Below are 25947 nucleotides of genomic sequence, written 5' to 3' on the forward strand. Positions count from 1 at the left end.
GTTGCCAATATATTTGCCCTTTTCCAGTCCTCTGGAATCTCTCCTGTCTTCATTTTGAAGATAATTGCTAGTGGCTCAGATATCTCCTCAGTCAGCTCCTTGAGTATTCTAGGATGATGTATTTCATCAGGCCCTGGTGACTTGAAGACATCTAACTTGTCTAAGTAATTTTTAACTTGTTCTTTCCCTATTTCAGCCTGTGATCCTACCTCTTTTTCACTTGCATTCACTATGTTAGACGTCCAATCGCTACTCACCTTTTTGGTGAAAACTGAAACAAAAAAGTCATTTAGCATTTCTTCCATTTCCACATTTTCTGTTATTGTTCACCCCACTCATTGAGTAACAGGCCTACTCTGTCATTGGTCTTTCCCTGGCTTCTAATATATTTGTAGAAAGTTTTCTTTTTGCGCTTTATGTCTCTAGCTAGTTTAATCTTGTTTTGTGCCTTGGCCTTTATTTTGTCCCTACACTGAGCAGCTGTAATAGCCTAGCAGTCTGGATAGTCAATAACGTGCCATCGCTGGTAATTAGTAACAATGGTCAATGATGGGATATTAGAAGTTACTACAGAGAACTTTTTCAGGAGGGTCTGGCTGGAGAACCTTGCCCGCATGCTCGGGGTTCAGCTGATCGCCATATTTGGGGTCGGGAAGGAATTTTCCTCCAGGGTAGATTGGCAGAGGCCCTGGAGGTTTTTCGCCTTCCTCCGCAGCATGGGGCAGGGGTCGCTTGCTGGAGGCTTCTCTGCGACTTGAAGTCTTTAAATCATGATTTGGGGACTTCAACAGCTGAGTCAAGGGAGAGAATTATTCCAAGAGTGGGTGGGCAGCTTTTGTGGCCTGCATCATGCGGGAGGTGAGACTAGATGATCATAATGGTCCCTTCTGACCTTAAAGTCTATGAGTCTATGAGTCTTACCACAGCAGGACATTCGACAGCACTTAACACATCATACTGCAGATGTTTTTCTATATGTTATTTATTTAATGTGATACTTTGTAAATGTATTGAATAGAACCTTATGTGAGGGGGCTGCTGGTCCCGCACTGAAACTCAGAGGGAGGACCAACCAGAAAGCCCCACTTTCTCCTGGATTGAGAAAGGGTGGAAGAGAAATCAGGATCCTGAGGCTGACAGTTCCCAGGGCCAATGGGAAAGGCCAATGGGAAAGGCCAATGCTCCAGGTAAGCCTGCTTGACAGGGCAGGCAAGCCAATGAGGGAGTCAGGAGCCGGTGTGAGCTTTGGCTGCCAAGGGCAGAGTAAAGGAGAGATCCGCAGCCAGAGCTGGGCTGGGGGCAGAGCTGGGGCAGTGCAGACCGGTTGCCCCGATGAGGATCCAGGGCTTAGCTATAGTGGGGAGCCACGGGCCCAGAGCCAGGATAGCGGATGCCAGCTGTGCCACATATAACACTGCAGCCAAGCGCAGTGAGTGACTGGGAGAGCCGGGGGAGTGCAGTGATACATCACCTGACAAGAGCCCTTGCAGGCTGGACTTGGGAGGGAAACACGAACCTGACAGGGGAGCTGATGCTGGGGAGAAGGGTCCCGCCACCTAGACCCTGCGGGCATGTGGCCACAGCCAGAGCAGGTGTCTGACCTGCAGTATCACCGCAGCACACCCAGGGCCTGGGAGGGAGGCCTGGGATGTGTGAGGAACAGACTATTAACTTCCCTTATGTCCCAGAGACGCTGTTTGTGGTTTCCCCTGTGCCCACAGGGCGGGTTCCTTGTTTCCTTTAACCTTTCCCATTTTTCCCTTATTTCTCTTCGTGCTGCTGTTTAATAAATTGTATGTGGTTTGAACTTAATGAAGCAATCAGTGGGTCAAGAAAGTCACTGCTGAGGAGAGCGTACCCTGGAGTGGGGCCATCCTATACCCTGTCCTAAGTGACCACCACAAGATTGGGGGTTGAACCCCCAGGAATCCTGGGCCCAGCCTTGTTGGGGTTAACGCACAGTTGCCAACTTTCACGTGGTAAACAAGCACCCTGACTTTAACAATAAGCCAAAAATCAACCTAATCCCATTTCAAAACAAGGCCAAAACAAGCCAATCCCTAAAAACCCCAACTGTCTGTGTGAGTAGCTCCCCCCCCCCGGCCTGCAGTCTGCGACTGTGGTGGGCCCGCTGTGCACCCCTGACTCTCTCCCCCCTTTGCTCCTGTTTGCCCCTTGCCCCCCTTGTCCCTGCTTGCCGGGAGCTGATCAAAAAAAGAAGCAACAAGTTACAACAAACAACTCACAAGCCAAGTAAGCCAAACACAAGCCCAATTTCAGCCTTTTTTTTTTTTTTTTTTTGCTGTTTTGGCATGTCTGGTTATGAGGACTCTGCTACACAGGAGAGTGGAAGGGGAGTTGTCAAGGCTGATTCCCCACTCTGTCACTCGGAGTGCAGAATGTGGGGGCCCGCAAGGATTCTAAAAATTAATACCTGCCATTCCAGGCTTGTATTAAACTCCCAAGGTTACAGCTTTTCTCTGACCTTGGCTTGGTAAACACTGCCACCACCCAAATGCAAAAAACAAACAACCCTTGGACACAGGAAGGAGCACTTGGGAATTCCTCCCTGTGGGGTACCCTTAAGCCCTTTCACCCTACCTCCGGGGAAGAGCTGAGAAGGAAAACAAAGGAAATTAGCTGTGGCCACCAGCTAATCAAACAACATGCACACACCTTTTAGGACACCGAATTTCCAATCCTGTTATTAAAAAAGGTAAATTTTATTTAAAAAAAAAAAAAAAAGGAAAAAAATACATCTGGAACTTAGGCTTTTTGCTAGATCTTAAAAGAAACAATTCCAAAAATTAAGCATCAAGATAGCGCTCTTGAGGGTTCAGCTTAAAGGTTACAAGTAAACAAAAGCATCTGGGGTTAGCACAGAGGAGATCCACAAGCCAAAACAAAAAAAATAACCCTGATCACGTCTAGCTAAACATTCCTAATTTACTTACTTATGTGGGGGGTTTCAAATAAGTAATTCTAGGTATGATCTGATGAATTTTCATACCTGGTTCAACCCTTATTCAGCATTTCTGCTTATAGCATTGCTGCTCACAGCACAAAGACAAAGGGAAGTTTTTTCCCCATTTTAAAAAGTTCTACCTTCCCATTGGATCTTTTGGTCAGGTGCCCACTTCTTTTTCTTTTACCTGTGGGCTTGTTAACCCTTTACAGGTAAAGCAAGCAGAGAACAGCCACCAAGAGGGATTTTACAGCTAACTGGCTGGCTGGGTGTCCATCAAAGGGAGCTACACCACCACGTTATTTATCACAGGAGTCCTTGAGGTCAGGCAGGCCTCTGGGTAAAGGGAACTGGGCCGAGGACTTATCCTTTCACTAGCCAATTCCAGGGGTAGTGCAGAAGCCAGGAAAGTTCCCCACACTAGCAGAACCATTGTCCCACTTACACTTACCCATGTGTGTATGTCTAGACAGGAGTTTTGAAGTCCTAATTTCAGTGGAGTTCACTGATTGCCAATTAACCCACCTAACAGACATCTTTAAAATGCTAATTTAGACACTTCACAAATGTTTGTTCCAGCTGAGCCGAGGGTAAAGCACTGGCATTCCACAGGAGGAGAACTACGGTGCTTTAGCTACAGTGCTGTAAAACCCTAATGGAGACAAGGCTCCGGAGTATTAACACCGTGTGACTAGGCAAGGTCAGCCATGAGTGTGGGGGAGGGGATGCAGCGGTGACCTTGCTCAGCTACATCAGAGTAAAAACTACAGAGCCCCTTATAGGTGTAAATAACAGCTACAAAACTGTGCCAATAAAAGAATGTCGGACAGCTCTCAATGTTCTTCCTCCAAAGTGAACCAGCTCTTACTCTGGCTGTGACAGAAATAAAATATTGAAGAGACTTAGTAATGCCAACTGGCTAAGAACTGTTCACACCCTATTACATTAGTCTGTTGCCCTGTTTCTGGGAGACCCTCCAGTTCAAGTCCTTCCTCCACCTGAGAAGAGATTTGAACAGGTATCAATCACCTTTGGGGGAAATGCCCTATCAACTGGCTTATGGGATAGTCTGGTGTGGGGCTCCCTCAATCTCTCCTGTTCATGCTGTTCCCCAGGGGATACATAGTTTTAAAAAGACCTTGGAGGAGGGGGATGGGAGGCTGGGATTCCCACTGCCAAGACAGGTGCCAGAAACACTAGGGTACAGGGGCTCTCTCACACTTGCTCTCTCTCTCAGGCCAATGTTACATGTTGCACTGTTACAGACTAGGGACCGAATGGCTAGGAAGCAGTTCTGCAGAAAAGGACCTAGGGATTACAGTGGACGAGAAGCTGGATATGAGTCAACAGTGTGCCCTTGTTGCCAAGAAGGCTAACGGCATTTTGGGCTGTATAAGTAGGGGCATTGCCAGCAGATCGAGGGACGTGATCGTTCCACTCTATTCGACATTGGTGAGGCCTCATCTGGAGTACTGTGTCCAGTTTTGGGCCCCACACTACAAGAAAGATGTGAAAAAATTGGAAAGAGTCCAGCGAAGGGGAACAAAAATGATTAGGGGGCTGGAACACATGACTTATGAGGAGAGGCTGAGGGAACTGGGATTGTTTAGTCTGCAGAAGAGAAGAATGAGGGGGGATTTGATAGCTGCTTTCAGCTACCTGAAAGGGGGTTCCAAAGAGGATGGATCTAGACTGTTCTCAGTGGTACCTGATGACAGAACAAGGACTAATGGTCTCAAGTTGCAGTGGGGGAGGTTTAGGTTGGATATTAGGAAAAACTGTTTTCACTAGGAGGGTGGTGAAGCACTGGAATGGGTTACCTAGGGAGGTGGTGGAATCTCCTTCCTTAGAGGTTTTTAAGGTCAGGCTTGACAAAGCCCTGGCTGGGATGATTTAGTTGGGAATTGGTCCTGCTTTGAGCAGGGGGTTGGACTAGATGACCTCCTGAGGTCCCTTCCAACCCTGATATTCTATGATTCTATGAATGATTCTTTCACTACGTCTGCACAATGGAACAAATTCAGCAATGGGCCAGAGAAAGCGAGAGCCAAAGCAGCTAAGCATGGGAATGATTCTGTAGTCCAATGGTTGGTGCTCTCACCATCTAAGTACTAGGCCCTAGTTCAAATCCCTCTCCGGTAGATGGGGGGTATTCCTGCCCTGGGCTTGAAGTTAGGAGGAAGTCCTCATATTACCTCCCAACCCCCGCTTTTTGTGTAAGCTTCTTTATAGGGGGGATTAGATCAGATTAGATCAGGTCCCACAGGCAAGTTAGGTGGAGGAACACCTGTTTTCCCCTTGTTCATGCACCACTGTGGAGCTGCAGGGCGCATGTGCAGAGGCAGAAACATAGGAGCCTATGTTTTTTACTGAAAAATTCAGGTGCTAAGCAAGTTTACGCACCTCTAGGGTTCAGGAGCAGGTGAGTGGGGAATCCCAATGGGGGCCTGATTCTGGGATTTAGGTGCCTAAAGTGGCAGTTAGGGATGGATAGATGGATAGATATCAGCTACCTGGGCAATCTCTAGGAAGAAATGAACAGCTTTCTGCTTGGGAGGTTCACTGATGTTATGAACTGATCGTCTTGGTGGTTGTATCAGTACAGGACAGATCTTTAAAATGAACGAACAGGGATGTTTGCACTCTATGGAAATAGTTGCAGTCAAAGTGTGTTAGGATGTAGATGTGGGTACTGTAAGTGGATTCTTTGTTTTCACTCCCTAGGGTTTGAAATATTTCTGTGTCTTCTCCCCGTCCTGAAACTTTTCTAATCTTGTAACAAATCTGAGATCTAAAATCAACTCAATGGAAAATGTTGGACTTTTAATTCTAAGCACCAAATTCTGCCCTGTGAGATTGTAATTTGTATTACAGAACCACCCAGCGATCCCACCCTGGAGTGTGGTCCCATTGTGCTTGGGGCTGTACATAGGGACGCAGTCCCTCTGCTGAGGACTTTGCAGTCTAAGGGTACGTTAATACTACCCACTGGATCAGCGGGTAGTGATCGATCTATCAGGGATCGATTTATCGCATCTCGTCTCGACGCGGTAAATCGATCCCTGAACGCGCTCCGTGTCGACTCTGGAACTCCACCTCCCCATGAGGTGGAAGCGGAGTTGACGGGGGAGCAGTCAACTCGCCGCCGTGAGGACGGCCAGGTAAGTCGACCTAAGATACGCCAAATTCAGCTACGCTATTTGCGTAGCTGAAGTTGCGTATCGTAGGTCGAACCCCCCCAGTGTAGACCAGGCCTAAGACAGACAAAGGCTGGTGGAGAAAGAGAAGTAAAGTGACTTGCCCAATGTCACCAGCAGCAGGCCAATGACAGAGCTGGGATGAGAACCTAGATCATCATCTGGATCTCAGGCCGGTGCCTTATCTACCAGACTACAGCACCCCACAGGTACATTGGTGCTGGACAGATGTAGCTGTGGTGAGATTTGTATCATTGACTTTTTTTGCATTTATAACTTTTTATTAATTTTTCCAAATACAACAAATAGACCAAAATACCAGATTCATCATAATACAGACAGTAAGTAAAGGAGGCTATGCGAAGGGGGGTGGGGGAGGAAGCGACATATCTGTATTCACGCTCTGCATTAATCACAGAGCTCTAAGAAGTCAGCACAAAGACTGCGGAATGCAGTCGTTGGTTGGCTGCGAGGTCGGCCATATCACTGAGCCAGGCATTAACGTTTGGTGGGGATGGACTTTTCCATTTTTGCAAGATGAATGTTTCAGCGACCAAAGCAGATTTGTATCACTGGCTAAACCACAGTCCAACCTGCTGTCTAGAGATGAATGCAGCACAAGTGTCTGTAATGAGGTTAATGAAGAGTAAGAATTTAAAGCTGTTACTATACCTGACTTCCCCGAGTGGCTGCGATTCCCTGGCAGGCTGCTGACCCAAGCAAGAGATGGCTGCAGACTAAATACTACAGCTGCAAATGTTTCTACCACAGGAAACCGCCTGCCTTTAGCTAAGAAACCTCCCTGTTGCCTTTCACTTTCAGAATTAATGGAATTGTTTTTAGCAATAAGGGCTTGAGCTAAATCCCACTGAAGCCAATGGAAAGATTCCCATTGATTTCAGTGGTTTTTGGATCAGGCCTACACAGACTCAAAAGGTTACTATGAGTTAGGGCAAGGGCTCCTGAGTATTCCCAATATCACCTATTTCCAAATGTATCCACAAAACTACCCCCCTTTTATCCTGTGAATCCTGTGGGAGATTTTTTTACTTCCGTGAACCAGATGTTAAAGCCAAGTAAAGACTCTAAACACACTGGTATTTTAGGAGCAACAGCTTACTTAGAAACCAAGGGAAACAACATGTAAGCGGGGGAATGGTCCCGCTATTGTGGGGAACTTCCCTGGCTTATACACCGCTCCAGTGAAATGGGCTAGCGAAAGCATCTGAGTCCTCGCTCCCACTGCCTTTACCCAGAGGCTGCCTGACCTCGAGGGCTCCCCTTCCACTTTCCTGTGTGGCAGAGTCCTCGTAACCCCAACAAGGCTGGGCCTAGGATTCCTGGGGGGCTCCACCCCCAGTCTTGTCATGGTCACTTAGGGCAGGGGTTAGGTTGTCCCCACTCCGGGGTACTCTCTCCGCACTGGACACTTCCCTGACCCACTGATCATTACATACAGCTCAAAGCAAATCCAATTGATTAAACAGCAATCTCCCTACACTGGGCCCATTGCCCAGGCTCCCCCTCGCTCTCTCCAGCGGCTCTGGACAGCTCCAGCTCCACTCTGCCCCAGCACTGCTGCTGCTCTGCCTCCAGCTCCCTGGGCTGTTCTCTGGCCCCTGTGGCTCTGGTTGCTGCAGCTCCGCTCCCAGCACAGGTCTGCTCTCTGGGCTGCTTGTCTGGTTCTCTCTGGCTGGCCCGGTTCAGCTCCCCAGCTCAGCTCGGGCTCGGACTCTTGCTTTCTCCTTAGCTCGGCCCCACTCTGTCTGACCCAGGCAATTCCAGCTCACATGGAGGACGGGGCTCCCTGGCCTCCTGACTCCCTCATTAGCCTGCCCGCCCTGTCAATCAGGCTGACCTGGAGCATTGGCCTCTCCCAATTGTTCCTGGGGACTGTCAGTCTCACAGTCCTGCTTTCCCATCGACCCTTCCCCTTTCTTTTGGTACTGGGAACTAGCCAACCAAAAACCCCCACTGCGTTTTAGTAAGGGGCCAACAGTCCCCTCACTAACACATTGATAACGTTTTAACACTTGGATTGGAAAGTTGGATTTGCTGGTTTGTGGGTGAAAGTGCAAATTAATTAGAATTCCAATAAGCCCAGAGAGAACGCTGGAGTGTGCCCGTGCAGTGAACTAGATGCTCTTTCTATCACTGCCTGTCAGACCGGCAGAACTTCAAAGGGTAAAACACAGGGTATAAAAGCAGTCCGTGATTGGACTGCAAAACTGACCAGAATGCTGGCTATGGGTTAATCTCAGTTTCTTGTTAAATACAGAGTTACCAAACTAGGCAAAACATATTTTGTACCCAATAAAATATGTGTTAACATTCAAGAGTTCCTTCAATCACATTTGCTTTAGCAATCACCTTTTTTGAGAAGAGAGGTTATTTTACGCGTAGCCAATCATTTTAGTTTATTATTCTTTTATTGTGTAATGTTATGATTAATCATTGTATGTTAATTTGTAGGATTATAAAAGGATAAGATTGATCAGTATTTCGAGGAACCAAGTTTTAGATGTGAGTAAGATGAGCTGAAACGCTAGGCCTGTAGGCTGAGGCCTGCAAGATTTTAGCTTAGCTATTTTAGGCCTTGGAGACAAGAAATGGGGACCATAAGTAGGGTTGCCACCTTCCAAATCGCACAAAACAGAACAGCCCTGCCCTGCCTCTTCCCTGAGGACCTGCCCTGCCCCTTCTCCGAGGCCCCACCCCTTTCGCTCCATCCCCCCTCCTTCCGTCACTCGCTCTCCCCCGCCCTCACATTCACCGGGCTGAGCAAGGGGTTATGGTGCGGGAGGGGAGGGGGGATGAGGACTCCGGCTGGGGTTGCGGGCTCTGGGGTGGGTCTGAGGATGAGGGGTTTGGGGTGTGGGAGAGGGCTCCGGGCTGGGGCAGGGATCTTGGGGTGCGGGCTCCAGGTGGGGCCAGAAATGAGGGGTTCAGAGTGTGGGAGAGGGCTCCAGGTTGGGGAAGAGGGTTGGGTGTGTGTGGGGGGGGGAGGTGAGGACTCCAGATGGGGGTGCAGGCCCTGGGGTGGGGCCAGGGATGAGGGGTTTGGGCTGAAGGACGGGGGTCTGGGCTGGGGCAGGGGGTTGGGGTGCAGGGGGGGTGAGGGCTCTGACTTGGGGTATGGGCTCTGGGGTGGGGCCGGGGATGAAGGGTTTGGGGTACAGGAGGGGTCTTGGACAGGGGGTGGGAGTGCAGGGGGGGGTGAGGGCTCCAGCTGGGGGTGTGGGCTCTGGGGTGGGGCCAGAGTTGAGGGGTTTGGGGTGCAACAGGGAGCTAGGGCAGGGGTTTTGGGGGGGTAAGGGCTCTGGGAGGGAGTTTGGATGTGGGAGGGGACTCCAGGCTGTGGCAGGGGGTTGGGGTGCGGGGTCCCCGCGGGACTTACTGCAGCTCCCAGGAAGCAGCCACCAGGTCCCTGCAGCCCCTAGACACATGGGCAGCCAGGGAGGCTCTGCACGCTACCCTGGTGCCTGCAGGTGCCACCTCTGTAGCTCCCATTGGTCGTGGTTCCCGGCCAATGGGAGCTGCGGAGCTGACCCTGGGGACAGGGTCTTATGTTCTTATGTTCTTATGACAGGGATAGCACACGGAGCCTCCCTGGCCGCCCTTCATCTAGGGGCCGCAGAGACCTGGTGCCCACTTCCGGGAGCCACACAGAGCTAGGGCAGGTAGGGAGCCTGCCTTAGCCCTGGGCCCCCGCTGTGCCACCGATCGGACTTCTAATGGCCCGGTCGGCGGTGCTGACCGGAGCCACCAGGGTCCCTTTTTGACCGGGCGTTCCAGTCGAAAAACGGTTGCCTGGCAACTCTAATCATAAGCCAATACTGGAAAATAACCTGCTTATGAATGTTTGTGTGGTCACTACCCTGGGTCTTTATGTTCCTAGAGACTCTAAATCTGAAGCAAGTAGCAGAGGTGACGTTCACTCTGTTTAGCATGAAACCGTAACCACCAGAGCCGAACTCACAGTGGTGTAACGCCACATTACAAATTTCACTTTAAATAAAATAAAAGGCTACAGATTGGCACCAACACATGGCTCTAGAGAACACAGAAAAGGCAACAACAACAAAAAAGACCACCTTAGATAACAAGGGAAAGATTTACGTACTCCTACTTCTGAAAATTAATTGATAATCATGCAAGTAGGAGAATCCTGTCATGCTCACAGTAACTAACAGAGGGAACTTCCTGCTTTTGCTTATGTTTGCTGTTGCATTCATTGTGTGGTTTTGCTTGTGTGTCTATGTGATGTAATAACTGAGCTCAGGAAAAATTTAAAGAGGACGTATCTTCATAGTCATACTGCAAGTATTGAAAATAATGAAGATGTCTTATTGAGAGTAATATTTAAGAGGAAGGTGATCATAGAGTAGTACCAAATAACTCAATAGCAGTTATGTGTAAGGGACCCAGCATTCACGTGTGGGTAGAAACCCTATCAGGTGTGGCAGAGTGAGTCAGATGGTTCACCATCATTAATCACCTCCCCAAACTTGTTAATAAGCTCCCCAAACTCTGGACTCCTCTGGACTGCACCGCCGATGGAGGATCAAGTAAAACTTTGTGGAGTTTCCTTGGTCATAGCCCCATCTCACGGTGTTCTCCAGCTGTAAACAGCTGAAGGGGAAGGAAGCACCACAAGCACGTCTCAGCAGGGGTAATACCTTATAGAACGTTTATTTAAATTAGGAGGCAACTAAGGGAGGGACATCTTCCGAACTCCTAATAGAGAACCCTTAAGAGAGTGATTAAACTGCTCTTGAGGGCAATCTGAACCAAATAATTAAAAATTCTGTGCCAAAAAATTAATAATCCTGGGCACAATATATTAAAATTCTGCAAAATTCTCAACATTTTATTTGTCAAATAAATGTGGAAGCTCCAGCCTGGCAGTGGGGAGCACAGGGCCACTGGCTGCACAGAGGTGGGAGATCACACTGCAGCTCCACCCAGGACACAGACTCAGCGGTGAGGCTGCACCCAACCCTGACACAGCATGAAGGCTGGGCCTGCCCCAGAAACACCCCAGGGTCCTGCCCCTCTGTGTCAGGTGCTCCAGGTGCGGGCAGGCAGGTTCAGTCCAGCAGGATCCAAGTGTGGAGGGACTTAGTGTGGGGGGGGGATCCAGGTGTGGGTTGAGAGGCTTCTGTGTGGGGCAATCTGGGTGTGGGCGGCTCAGTGGGAGTTCCAGGTGTGGGGGGGATCTGGATGCACAGGGGCTTGTTGGGGGATTCTGGGTGCAACAGTAATGAGATTCTGCAGGGGGACCAAGTGAAGGTGGTTGGGGCTCAGTGGAGTGGGTCTGGGTATAGAGGGGATAGAGTTCAGTAAAGGGGGCTGGGTGTGGGGGGGTCCAGATGCTGGGGGAATGGGGCTCTGTGGGGTGGGGATCTGGGTGCAGGTGGCTTGTCGAGATGATCCAGGTGCAAGGGGGGTGGGGCTCGGCAGGGGGGTTCTGGGTCTGGGATCGGTGAGGCTTGGCAGGAAGCTTTAGGTATGAGGGAGTCTGGATGCACGGGGGTTAAGCGGATGGGGGAGCAGCTCCCCATACAGTGATCCCTCCCCCTGCAGCTGAGGAGCCATGGGCGCAGAAAGCAGAAAGGGGGAGGGTGAAAGGAGAGTTTGCAGAGCTTCCTGCAGCCTGGGGGAGAAATCTGGGGGTGGGTCTGACCCGGACCCGGCTGCCGTGCAGAGGAAGAGGAAGTCCCGTCCCGTCCTGCCCAGCCCAGCCGGGACTAGCCGCTGAGCCTGGCGCAGGGTAGGAGCCACCAGCTGGGTCTTCTCCAGTCCCGCCCCGTTCCCCACAGTGATTTCCCTCTCTGCCGGCTGCCCTGGGCACCCAAAACATACTGCTGGGGAGAGTCGCATGACTGCTCTTGTGGCTTCTCTTTGCTTCCCTGTCAGAAAGTCATTTTTCTGTGGGGAAGCAAAGAAATCTGTGGGGGACATGAATCCTGCGCATCTGCAGTGGTGCAGAATTCCCTCAGGAGTATATTAAACAAGGTCAGGTGCCAATTCAGGCAGTTGCCCTAATGGCCCCCACAGACACATCTCGAGACCTTTGTATGGGACTACATTGAAACCTTTGGTGGAGAGTCAGCAAAAATGCTGAATTACCAAATCTGCATAGATCACGCGGATCCATGGAACTTAAGGTGTTCCATTTTTGAGAAAGAAAAATTAAAGAGAAAATCTCAGGAGGTGGAGGAAAGGGACTATGTATCTACTGTAGGTAACACTTTAGAAAGAAAATTGAGAAGGAAAATAGAACAGTTGGATCAGGCACAACAAGCCTTATCCCTGGAGAAAGGGATTAGTGAGAAGTTAAGACAAAGGCCTGGTCTACACTATGAGTTTAAATCGAATTTAGCAGCGTTAAATCGAATTAACCCTGTACCCGTCCACACAACAAAGCCATTTATTTTGAAATAAAGGGCTCTTAAAATCGATTTCTGTACTCTTCCCCAACGAGGGGAGTAGCGCCAAAATCGATATTGCCATTTTGAATTAGGGTTAGTGTGGCCGCAATTCGACGGTATTGCCCTCCGGGAGCTATCCCACAGTGCACCATTGTGACCGCTCTGGACAGCAATCTGAACTCGGATGCACTGGCCAGGTAGACAGGAAAAGCCCCGCGAACTTTTGAATTTTATTTCCTGTTTGCCCAGCGTGGAGAGCACAGGTGACCACAGAGAGCTCATCAGCACAGGTAACCATGCAGTCCGAGAATCAAAAAAGAGCACCAGCATGGACCGTACGGGAGATACTGGATCTGATCACTATACGGGGAGAGGATTCAGTGCTAGCAGAACTACGTTCGAAAAGACGAAATGCCAAAACTTTTGAAAAAGTCTCCAAGGGCATGATGGAGAGAGGCCACAATAGGGACTCATATCAGTGCCGCGTGAAAATTAAGGAGCTCAGACAAGCCTATCAAAAAACAAAGGAGGCAAACGGTCGCTCCGGGTCAGAGCCGCAGACATGCCGCTTCTACGCTGAGCTGCATGCAATTCTAGGGGGGGCCGCCACCACTACCCCACTTCTGACCGTGGATTTTGAGGCGGGGGTAATCTCAGCCACACCTGAGGATTCTGTGGACAGGGAAGAGGAGGAGGAGGAGCTTGCAGAGAGCACACAGCACTCCGTTCTCCCCAACAGCCCGGATCTCTTTCTCAGCCTGACTAAGTACCCTTCCAACCCTCCCAAGGCAGTATCCAAGACCATGACCCCATGGAAGGGACCTCAGGTGAGTTTACCTTTTAAAATATAAAACATGGTTTAAAAGCAAGCGTTTTTTAATGATTAATTTGCCCTGAGGACTTGGGATGCATTCGCGGCCAGTACAGCTACTGGAAAAGTCTGTTAACATGTCTGGGGATGGAGCGGAAATCCTCCAGGGACATCTCCATGAAGCTCTCCTGGAGGTACTCCAAAAGCCTTTGCAGAATGTTTCTGGGCAGTGCAGACTTATTCCGTCCTCCATGGTAGGACACTTGACCACACCATGCTAGTAGCAAGTAATCTGGTATCACTGCATGACAAAGCCTGGCAGCGTATGGTCCCGGTGTTTGCTGGCATTCAAGCAACATCTGTTCTTTATCTCACTGTGTAATCCTCAGGAGAGTGATATCGCTCATGGTAACCTGGTTGAAATACGGGAATTTAATTAAGGGGACAGAGGTGGCCATTCCTACTGAGCTGTTTGCCTGTGGCTGAAAATAAATCCTTCCCTGAAGTAAGCCAAGCGGGGGGTGGGGGGGGGGAATTGGCACTGAGCTTTTCATGTTTGGCTAGCAGGGATCTTCCCTGATACCAGCCACGCGGTGCGGGGAGGGGTAAAGCAATCATCCCAGATAATTGATGGGGGGGGGAGTTTAGTTTGGTTTCTGCAGGGATCTTCTATGATACCAGCCACACGGTGGGGGGAGGGATAAAGTGATCATCCCAGAGAATTGGATGGGAGGGGGTTAGTTTGTTTTCTGCTGCTGCAGGTTAACAGGAAAACCACAGCACTCAATGGGCTTTGCTTGGTATGTGGGAAAGGAGGGTGCAGAAGCCAAAAGACAATGGCTTACCATGGCCGCATGCAAGCCGAATTCTGTTGCCCGGACCTGCGTCTGTGATCTCTAACAGCAAAGCCACAGGCACTCAATGCAAAATGCGACCTTGCACAGAAATCACATGTGCTATGTAATGTTAATAGTGTTGTTCACCGTGAAAGAGTATAAGCATTGTTCTGTAAAATGTATCTTTTTAAATACTTCTCTCCCTTTTTTCCCTCTTTCCCTCCAGCAGCTGCAAATTTTTCAAGCCTCCCTCCTCCGTCCTGAAGGTTATCTCAGATAAGGCGTCAGAAAAAGAGGACGTGAGATGAGATGTTCACGGAAATCATGGAATCAACCCGCAATGAAAGAGCTCATCTGAATGAGTGGAAGGACATGGTATCAAAGTACAGGAAAGATGCCAGTAAACGTGAGGACAGGAGGGACCAACGTGAGGACATGAGGGACCAACGTGAGGACATGAGGGACCAACGTGAGGAGAGGAGAGACGCTCGAGATGAGAGGTGGCAGCAGGAAGATCAGAGGAGGCAGGATGCAACGCTGGGGCTGCTGCATGAGCAAATAGACATGCTCCAGCGTCTGGTGGAGCTTCAGGAACGGCAGCAGGATCACAGACTGCCGCTACAGCCCCTGTATAACTCCCCTCCCCCCTCACCATGTTCCATAGCCTCCTCACCCAGACGTGTAAGAATGCGGGGCGGGGGGAGGCTCCGTGCACCCTCCCATTCCACCCCAGTGGACAGCCCAAGCAAAAGGCTGTCAGTATTTTAACCTTTTTTTAGTGGCCTTTTCCTTCCCTCCGATCCTCCTCCCAAACCCCACCCGGGCTACCTTGTCAGTTCTCTCCCTCTTTTTATAATCAATTAATAAAGGATAAATGATTTTTAAACGATAGTGACTTTATTTCCTTTGAAAGCAAGCTGTGATCGAAGGGGGAGGGTGGGTTGCTTACAGAGAATGAGTCAATAAAGGGGGCGGGTTTTCATCAAGGAGAAACAAACAGAACTTTCACACGGTAGCCTGGCCAGTCATGAAACTGGTTTTCAAAGCTTCTCTGATGCGCCGCGCTTCCTGGTGTGCTCTTCTAATCGCCTTGGTGTCTGGATGCACGTAATCAGCAGCCAGGCGATTTGCCTCAGCCTCCCACCCTGCCATAAAGGTCTCCCCCTTACTTTCACAGAGATTGTGGAGCACACAGCAAGCAGCAATAACAATGGGGATATTGGTTTGGCTGAGGTCTGAGCAAGTCAGTAACGATCGCCAGTGACCTTTTAAACATCCAAATGCACATTCTACCACCATTCTGCACTTGCTCAGCCTGTAGTTGAACAGCTCCTGACTCCTGTCCAGGCTGCCTGTGTATGGCTTCATGAGCCATGGCATTAAGGGGTAGGCTGGGTCCCCAAGGATAACTATAAGCGTTTCAACATCCCCAATGGTTATTTTCTGGTCTGGGAAGTAAGTCCCTTGCTGCAGCCCTTTAAACAGAGTAGTGTTCCTGAAGACGCGAGCGTCATGAACCCTTCCCGGCCAGCCCACGTTGATGTTGGTGAAACGTCCCTTGTGATCCACAAGTGCTTGCAGCACCATTGAAAAGTACCCCTTGCGGTTTATGTACTGGCTACCCTGGTGCTCCGGTGCCAAGATAGGGATATGGGTTCCGTCTATCACCCCGCCACAGTTAAGGAATCCCATTGCAGCAAAGCCATCCACTATGACCTGCACATTTCCCAGAGTCACTACCTTTCGTAGCAGCAGTTCAGTGATTGCTTTGGCTACTTGCATGACAGCAGCCCCCACAGTAGATTTGCCCACTCCAAATTGATTCCCGACTGACCGGTAGCTGTCTGGCATTGCAAGCTTCCACAGGGCTATCGCCACTCGCTTCTCAACTGTGAGGGCTGCTCTCATCTTGGTATTCTGGCGCTTCAGGGCAGGGGAAAGCAAGTCACAAAGTTCCATGAAAGTGCCCTTACGCATGCGAAAGTTTTGCAGCCACTGGGAATCGTCCCACACCTGCAACACTATGCGGTCCCACCAGTCTGTGCTTGTTTCCTGGGCCCAGAATCGGCGTTCCACGGATAGAACCTGCCCCATCAACAACATGATCTCCAAAGCGCCGGGGCCCGCGGCTTGAGAGAATTCTGTGTCCGTGTCCATGTCCTCATCACTCTCGTCGCCGCGCTGCCATCGCCGCCTCCTCTTTGCCTCGTTTTTCTGGTCCTGGTTCAGCATAAACTGCACGATAATGCGCGAGGTGTTTACAATGTTCATGACTGCTGTCTTGAGCTGAGCGGGCTCCATGCTTGCCGTGGTATGGCATCTGCAGTGTTCACCCAGGAAAAAAGGCGCGAAATGGTTGTCTGCCGTTGCTTTCATGGAGGGAGGGGTGAGGCTGTACCCAGAACCACCTGCGACAATGTTTTTTGCCCCATCAGGCACTGGGATCTCAACCCAGAATTCCAATGGGCGGGGGAGACTGCGGGAACTATGGGATAGTTATGGGATAACTACCCACGGTGCAACGCTCCGGAAATCGACGCTAGCCCCGGTACATGGACGCACACAGCCGAATTAATGTGCTTAGTGTGGCCGCATACATTCGACTTTATACAATCTGTTTCCAAAATTCGAATTCTGTAAATTCGGATTAATCCCGTAGTGTAGACATACCCCAAGAGTAAGTAAGCCAGACATGTCACAAACCCATCCGCAATCGGACCGCTTATTACAAGAAACTCAGGGAACTATAGATGTTGCTGTGAAGGCCTGTAAGGAGGCAATCCTAGATATCAGTACCTCTCAGGAAAGATGAAATGTTTGCAACCTGAAATTCTAGCAAGTAATTTTGATACCTTTAAGTCAATTGAGTCAGAAGGAATAATGAAAAGAACAAGTGGCATGATTCATTTTGAATCTGATATGCCCATTGTACCTCAAGCCACTTTAGAGCCAAAACCAGAATCTTTACAGAAACCTGCCAATACCCAACCGTCAGAAGGTGCTGGCTCCTGCCCCAATCAAGAAAAGGTAGAAAAGGTTAAAGCAAAACTCCCCACTTAAATTGTCCACTGTAGAACCTGCCCAAACACGGGAGACACTGGTTCCTTTGAAAAAAGAGGCAAAGGAAATCCCACATATAACTGTAAAGGACGGAAAAAGTCAACTTCTAAATCGGATCCGTCAGGATTGAGTCATCGTGTCTCTCCAATCGCAGCGGTAACAAATGTAACAACTAAATGCCATTGCAAAATGGGGAGCGCGAATAAAAAATGGAGCTCCAGTTGCAGCACATGCAGCACATTGGGAAACAGCAGTAAATTATTTCGTTAGACAAAAAGAACTTGGTTGAGATTTCACAGGTAACTGTAGACAGAGCTTTGTGAATACTTTCAAGAAGGAGAAAGCTCAATTGCACTTGCAAAAATAGTTTCTAAAAGAAAGGTATGAAAAAATGTAGCCCAGTAGCTTCTGCTCTAAAACAGTGATTCTCAAACTTCATTGCACTGCGACCCCCTTCTGACAACAAAAATTACTACACGACCCCAGCAGGGGGGACCGAAGCCTGAGCCTGCCAGAGCCCCGCTGCCCCCCCGGGGGGGCAAACCCAAAACCGAAGCCCCACTGCCCTGGGCAGGGAGGCCAAAGCCCAAGGGCTGCAGCCCCAGGCAGGGGGCCTGTAACATGAGCCCTGCCGCCCAGGGCTGAAGCCCTCCAGCTTCAGCTTTGACCACAGGAAGTTGGGCTCAGGCTTTGGCTCTCCACCCCTCTCCATTTCTTGCTTTATATTCAAATCAAGGATGGACACGTGTTTAACGCTCAACTAGCACACTGGACTTTGGTATTGCATGACAAAGATATAAGTGACCCCAGTATGGACCCTATCTCCATTGCTGGATGCTCTGTTGTATTCTGGGAACCTTCATGTGTACCCAGATGTTGATTAAGGAAAACCTGAACCCAGTTTTTCACATTAATACCTCCCAAAATAAAAATCTTAGAAGCATATTGCTCTTTCCTAGATAAATCCAACCACTATGATCAGGAAAGGCCAGTATCTTGTTATTGATCTATTCTCCCAATGGGTGGAAGCATTTCCCCTTAAGGTAAATGTTGCTTTAGCCACAACAAAAATCTTGGTGAAACAAGTCTACTTTAATTAGAAACTTCCCGCAAGGTAGCTGCCAAATTGAGAAAAATCCAAACGGAAGGCCAAAGCTTATCTTGATAAAGGCCAAAGAGAGAATGCTGGGGAAACTGGAGTTCAAGTTATGCTCCTATCATATGCTGTATAGAACATGATTTATGTAAGCAATGAACTGGGCCCCACTATATTATGAATAGATTCCGTTTCCTCTATATACAGAGTCAGAAACAAACAAACAAAAAGGTAAATAAATTCTATCATGTTAATAGAATTAAAGTTGTACCGGAAAAGAAATATTTCTCCACAGGTGGAGGAACCAGAGACATTAACCACAAAAGAGGAAGTAGGATCAGAGAAAGCCAGTTGCAGTAAAAAGAAAAGAAATTCACGTCTTAACAACATTGATGATCTATTATTGCCTTAATACTGCACTTCAAACCGAACAACAGATTGTTCCTGTACAACAAGAGCCAAGACTAGTGAAGGCAAATCAAAATTTTATGTTGGAACTGAACTCAGACTTGCCTATTGAGGTTCAGGATGCAAAGATAACAATGATCTGGGCACAAGAATGAATACAACCAGACCAAGGATTGAAAGAACAATTGTTAGAGGGCTTTCCCTTCATCCCCTCTCCTGGTTCTTGTCACGCAGACAGAAAGCAGAAGACCAGAAGTGCGAAGTGCAGGCAATGTGATGTTTACTGGGGTTAGTTCCAAGCAAACATGTCCACAGCTCTACACGCCGGCAGAGTCTGTTCCCCAGTGTTCTGTTCCCAGTTCCGACACCGCAGAGCGTTTCCCCCGCATCCCCCTTCCCAGCTCTGACACCACAGAGCCTTGCCTGTGTCCCCATTCCCAGCTCTGACACTGTAGAGCCTTGCCTGTGTCCCTGTTCTCCATTCCCCCTCCTCCTTCTTAGCAGGCCTAAATATGGCTCTGTAGCCCAATGATTAGAGCACTCATCTGACAGATCCCAGTTCAAGTCCTTTCTCCTCCTCCATTGCAGGGAGGACTTCACCCCAGGGTCTCATGCATCCGACGAAGTGGGCATTCACCCATGAAAGCTTATGCTCCAATACATCTGTTAGTCTTAAAGGTGCCACGGGACTCTCTGTTACATCCCAGGTGAGTACCCTAACCACTGGGCTAAAAGTTATGAGGAAAATGCTCATTCCCTCCCCTCCTCCCCAGTCAGCTTTTTGTGTAAGTTTCTCTACAGGGGCTGATCTGGTAAGCAAGGTCCAAGCACGCGTACCAGATCGGGTCCCACAGGGCTGGCATGGGGCTGCAGTGCACATGCTCAGAGGCAGAAACATAGGAGCCTGGGGAATTGGTTACTGCAGAAATGTAGGTGCTGAGTGAGTTTATGCGCCTACAGCGTTCACAGGCTGCTGAGCAGGGGCTCTATGAATCCGGGGTGGGGGCCTGATTCTGGGATTGAGGTGCCTAAAGATGCCACTAGGTATGAATCGATATCAGCTGTCCTGGCAATCTCTGGGAAGAGATGAACAGCTTTCTGTTTGGGAGGCTCGCCTGATGCTATGAACAGATCGTCTGGGTAGTTGTGTCAACAGAGGATGGATCTTTACAAGGAACAATCAGGGAACTCTATGGAAATAGTGGTCAATGTATTTTATGATGTAGATGTGAGCAAAATAAGCAGATGTTTTTTTGTTTTCACTACATAGGGTTTTAAATATTTCAGTAGTTTCCCTGTCCCAAAAGCTTTTATAATTGTATAACAAATTAAATCTCTAAAATCAACTCAACAAAAAATATTAGACTTTTCATCTATGCACCCCCCAGATTCTACCCCAAAATGCCTAGAGCTCCCAACCCAGATTGTGGCCCCATTGTGCTAGGGACTGTACATAGGGAGGCCGTGCCAATCCCCAAAAGTTTACAATCTAGGGCAGACAAAGGCTGGTAGAAGAAAGTGAGGTAGAGTGACTTGCCCATTGTCACACACAGCAGACCAAGGGCAGAGCTGGGATGAAAGCCTGGGTCTCCTCACTCCCAGCCAGCTGCCTTATTCACTGGCCCACCCTCCCCCTCGGTTCCATAGGTACTGGACAGCTGTAACTGTGGGCAGATTTGTATCATTGTCTAAACTGCTGTGCGACCTGTTGTCTAGAGATAAATGCAGCAGAAGTGTCTGTAATTAGGATAATGAAGAGTCAGAATTTAATGATGTTACAATACCTGACTTTCCCAAGTGTGTCTGAGTCCCTGGCAGGCTGCTGACCCGACCAAGAGCTGGCTGCAGTTGTAGAACTTAATCCGCAGTGTTCATAACACAGGAAATAGTTTGACTTCATCTAAGAAACCTCCCTGCAGACTTTTACTTTCAGAACTAACGGCGTTTGGTTTTTTTTAGGAAATAAGGGTCTGAGCTAAATCCCACTGAAGCCAATGGAAAGACTCTCATTGATTTCAATGGGCTTTGGACCAGGCCTGTACAGAGTCAAAATGTTACTCTGAGCTAGGGCCAGGGCTCCTGAGTATTCCCAATAACACCTGTTTCCACACGTATCCACAAAACTACCCCCCTTTTATCCTCTGTGCTTCCTGTTCTAGCGTTCTTTACCTCCCCGTCCCAGATGTTAAAGCCAAGCAATTTTGCTACCGTGGCTCTACTGTTACAGCAATGTAGATCATTATGCTGAGCACACTAGTACAAGTGGCAAAGCAGTCAGGAACTTTGGTCTTTTGCAAGATGGAGCCTGGAACAATAACAAATTATCAACTAAAGTGAAAATCTGTATTGATGAGACATGTGCTTTATCCAGTCTTCTATATGGCTCAGAGACATGGACGACTGACACTAAAGATACCAAAAGACTAGACAGTTTTCATATCAGATGCTTGCGTAAAATTCTTCGAATAAAATGGGAAGAGGCTGACAAATGTGGAAGTGTTAAATTGTGCTGATATTTCATTCACAGGAACGTTGATTAGTAAGAAAAAACTCACGTGGCTTGGACATATCAAGCGAACGCCGCATTACAGGATCTCAAAGAGCGTGCTGTACTCTGAAGCTCGCGGAGGGACTAGAAAGAGAGGCAGACCTCTGCGCAGACTTGGGGATGCTTGGAAAGATGACTTAGTATCCTTTGGAATCTCTGTGGATGATTGGGAAAGGAGTGCAGAATACTGCTCTGGTTGGCGGAGTCAGCTTGTAGATGGAGCGAGGAGTTGAGACAGACTGGATCAAGCTTTGTGATGACTGGCGTCAGAGGAGGAAAGAATCAGCTGCTCGGATTCAGAGCCCTGCTAGTGCGTGTGGGTGCCCCACCTGTGGAAGGGACTGTCACTCGCGCACCCAACTCCAGCAGCAGCAGTTGTTACAAGTAATGCCCATCCAGCAGCTGACCCAGGAACTGTCTGTCCAGCAACAACAGCTCATACACCACATGGTGGCCCTTTTGTGACCTCCCATAATGACTGGGTCTTCTGCTGCAGGCCAATGGATGTAGCTCTGGTGACTTCAGCCATACCGGTCCGATGAAGCTGGGTTCCAATGTTGACCCAGATGCCTTCCTTGAGATGTTTGAATGGGTAGTGGTAGTAGTGCAGTGGCTGCCAGAACACTAGGTGGTCCTGGTGGCTCCATATTTGATTGGGGCAGCCCAGGTCAACCATGGTAGCCTGGATCCCGAAGCAGAGCAGGATTATCCACAAATCTAAGTTGCCATCTTGGACCATTTAGTGATCTCTGAAAAGACCTTCTGCCAGCACCTCCAGGAACAGACGTATCCCCTCTGAGCCCAGCCCTTGGGCGTAGCACAGAAACTGCAGGACTCCTGCTAGTGGTGTCCCAAACCAGAAGCCAGGATGGGATCCAAGTGGCTGAAAGAGTCCTACGAGAGCACTTTGCCCAGATACTCCCAGCTGGGAATAGGGGCTGCATCTTAAGGCCCTGGCCTGGATGGTGTTTAGTTGCTGGGTGTTTTTCGACACTCTATTTGTTATGTAGTTCAAGTAGCAAAGGCCCGGCCTGAGGTACTGTAAGTAAAGTGTGTTTCTTTTGCACTGCGTGGTCCCTTTACAAAACCAGTAATGGTCTCACTAATTCCATAAACACAGGTATATTGAGAACCCATGGTCTAGATATATACCCTTGCATTTGACTGTGCTAAACTGTGCATTATTTGATCATGCCAAGCTTACCAAGTGATTCATATAACTCTGTATCACTGTCTTTGCTATTTGTTGTTTATCATCCCACCAACGTTTGTGTCATCTGCAAACTTTACCAGTAAAGATATTGTATTTTCTTCCAGACCATTGATTAAAATAATTTACAGTGTTGGGCTCAAAACGTGGTCCCTGCAGGATCCCACTAGAAACACCCCATCTCATTTATGATTTACCACTATTAACAATTACATTTTGAGATCTATCAGTTAGCCAGATTTTAACCCATTTAATATGTGCCATTGATTTTGTACAGTGCTAGTTTAAAATCAGAATTGCCTGCAGTACTAAGACAAATACCTTTCAAAAGTCCATATCAGGGGACAGGGAGTGGGGGGGAGGGGGTTGGATGGGGGCGGGGTCCCGGGGGTCCCAGGAGGGGGTGGTCAGGGGACAAGGAGCAGGGAGGGTTGGATGGGTTGGGGGTTCTGAGGGGGGCAGTCAGGGGGCGGAAAGTGGGAGGGGCAGATAAGGGGCGGGGACCAGCCTGGAGAGGCACAGCCCTCCCTACCCGGCCCTCCATACAGTTTCGGAAAGTTTGCCCACCCCGGTCTAGTTCATCCCTGACAGGTGTTTGTCCAACCTGCTCTTAAAAATTCTCCAATGATGGAGATTCCACAACCTCCCTAGGCAATTTATTCCAGTGCTTAACCACTCTGAAAATAAGGAAGTTTTCATTTCATATTTCCATTCTTTATAGAGTCCCATAACTGCTGTTCTGTTTTGGCTGGAATCAGTGTCAAAGCCAGGCATATACTGCAATTACTTGGATCATCCCATTTACCCTTTTTAAACTAGCAGTCTATAAACAAGTTCCTAAGGGAAGTGATGGAAACCACATGCCTGGGGCCATTTAACAATGGAGGAAAAGAGCACTAGAAAATATAGGGAACAAAATAAAATAGTTCAGGAAACAATTCTGCACAGTGCCCTGGGAATGGACTGGATGGAATATCCTCGCATGGTTCCAGCTCCCCTAGCAATGATGTTATGCAAAAGCCCCTCGCTACTGTTGGTGTATGTAAGGGTTAAGTAGAGACCTGGGAAACTGCTGGTGTGCTGACATGGTATTAGGGAGTAGAAACACGGGCATACACTGTTTCTGCACTTGATAGATAAAGTGTTACCCCTCTCCCTTCCCTTCTGCTTGTTAAGGATTGATAAGCGTTGCAGCTGCATAAGGACTGTGGTTGTTTAAAGGATCCCCGTTGTGTAAAGAGGTGTTATCTCCCCCCCCCCTTCCTTTTCCAGATATATAAATGAGATCGGGGTCATGGCCCCTTCCTCCCTTCTCTGAGAACTGCTGATCAAGGGAAATTGTAATTACTGCAAAAAAATTTATCTTCAAGGTAAAATTGTCTGTAGAATATGCTCAGTGCTGTAAACAGGGGCAGGGATAATTATATTCAGTATATAGTTATTAATATTTACTGTATGGGCGTTCATATTACTCAGTAAGGGCTTGGGGGGTGTTGTAGTAAATGTAGGTATTTACATACTAACTCAGATAAAAAGAGTGTGCTGTAACTAATTCAGTGCTTACTCGACAATTGGGTCGAGGGGAACAAGTACCGCAATAAAGAAGCCCGTTTACTCAATCCGCCTCTGGGTCAGCCTGCTCATTTTCTAACAGCTACTGGGCAGCTGAACTCTGCCTAACCCTCTACCTTCGGAAAGGAGATACAATCTAGGTTAGTAGGACAGATCTGTGGCTAGCCAAGTGTAGAAATACCGTGGGAATGTATTACGAGAGACGTCTCACCGGCGCAACTGTGCATAGGACAGAAACTTCCTGTACCTTAGGGCTCAGATGTAATAGGTTAAGCAGGGGTGCAGAGTAAATGCAGATCACAAACTTAAATGACAGAAGTCTTTGGTTTCTCCGTTCCCTTCCTGTGCATTGTGACAAACAAGTTCTGTATCTTGTGGCTGAGATGTAGAGATATGAAAACTTTTAAGCAGTTTCCAGGTTCTCAACTGAACGAATATCTCCTGGGAGATTCACACCATCCCATGATCCTCTACTGTTACTTCTGTTAGTTACTCGAGACTTTGTTTTCTTCCCCTAGAGCAAACATTTCGCTCTTAGCACAGAGGTGTCCCAGTTCTGCAAGCTAGTTCTGTCAAAACCAGTGTTGCTGTCTGTTCACACCTAACTTTGCAAAGAGAAATGATGCAACAAATTCTGTGAAGTGTCTCTGCAACAGCCTCTTCATTTGCTGCCGCCTCCCTGCGTCTCGGACTCCTGTCACACAGGTGTGCCTGTAGACTGACGGTCAGCCAGCAGAGAATGTTGGATCTTTGAAATGTTTTAGAAGAAAAGAACGGTTGCTTACCTTACAGTTACTGTGGTTCTTTGACTCTCTGTCTGTGTCAGGCACTGCTTCCTGGTAGCAAGTGTAAGGGCCACTGGCCTGGAAAATGTGCTGCTGAAATGAAATGACCTTTTGCCTTAATGTATAAGCTGGGTGGCAAAGGAGGTAAGTGATGGAGAAAGTCTAGCCTAGTGGCTGCAGTGGAGGTCATAAGACCAGCCACACTGGGTCAGACCAAAGGTCCATCTAGCCCAGTGTCCTGTCTTCTGACAGTGGCCAGTGCCAGGTGCCCCAGAGGGAATGAACAGAACAGGGAATCATCTAGTGATCCATCCCCTGTCACCCATTCCCTGCTTCTGGCAAACAGAGTCTTTGTCTTGTGAAAATGGCTTTAGGGTGGACATTAGGAAAAACTTCCTAACTGTCAGGATGGGTAAGCACTGGAATAAATTGCTTAGGGAGGTTGTGGAATCTCCATAATTGGAGATTTTTAAGAGCAGGTTAGACCAACACTTGTCAGGGATGGTCTAGATAATACTCAGACCTGCCATGAGTGCAGGGGACTGGACTAGATGACCTCTCGAGGTCCCTTCCAGTCGTATGAGTCTATGAAAATAGCTAATTTATCCATACAACTCTGGCAAATGGTTGGAACCCAATTAACATCAAGCCAATGTAGATATGAATGTTCTCCATAGTGCAGGTATCTGGGGATTTAGCTATGAAGCAATGTGGTAGTGTGCCTCAATTTCCCTTCTCGGACAGCAAATCAGGGTTGTAGTGGCTTTTCTGCTGTGAAAAGTGCCAAGATTGTTTGTAGGCACTAGCTGTGAACTATCAATATCATACATCCCTTTAACAGAAATTGTGTTCTCGTGTAATGAAATAACACAACCTCTGCTTCCACATGGAATCAGGTGTACCTGAGTCTGCTAACAGATTACAAGACATATCCAAAGTGTCCCCTGACTGTCTCCCTTGCCCGAGGGGAGTGCGGGTGAAGTGCCAGCGATCTGCTGTCTCCTCCTGCCTGAAGTGTTTCCTAT

General features: G+C 48.5%; 1 pseudogene; it reads right to left on the reverse strand.

Annotated features, from left to right (window-relative positions):
* LOC135895337 (ecto-ADP-ribosyltransferase 5-like) overlaps positions 1-20675 on the reverse strand; it is a 221179-nt pseudogene extending 200504 nt beyond the window's left edge.
* Between the last annotated feature and the right edge of the window lie 5272 nt (positions 20676-25947).

The sequence above is a fragment of the Emys orbicularis genome, chromosome 1, assembly GCF_028017835.1.
Source record: "Emys orbicularis isolate rEmyOrb1 chromosome 1, rEmyOrb1.hap1, whole genome shotgun sequence".
NCBI lineage: Eukaryota > Metazoa > Chordata > Testudines > Emydidae > Emys > Emys orbicularis.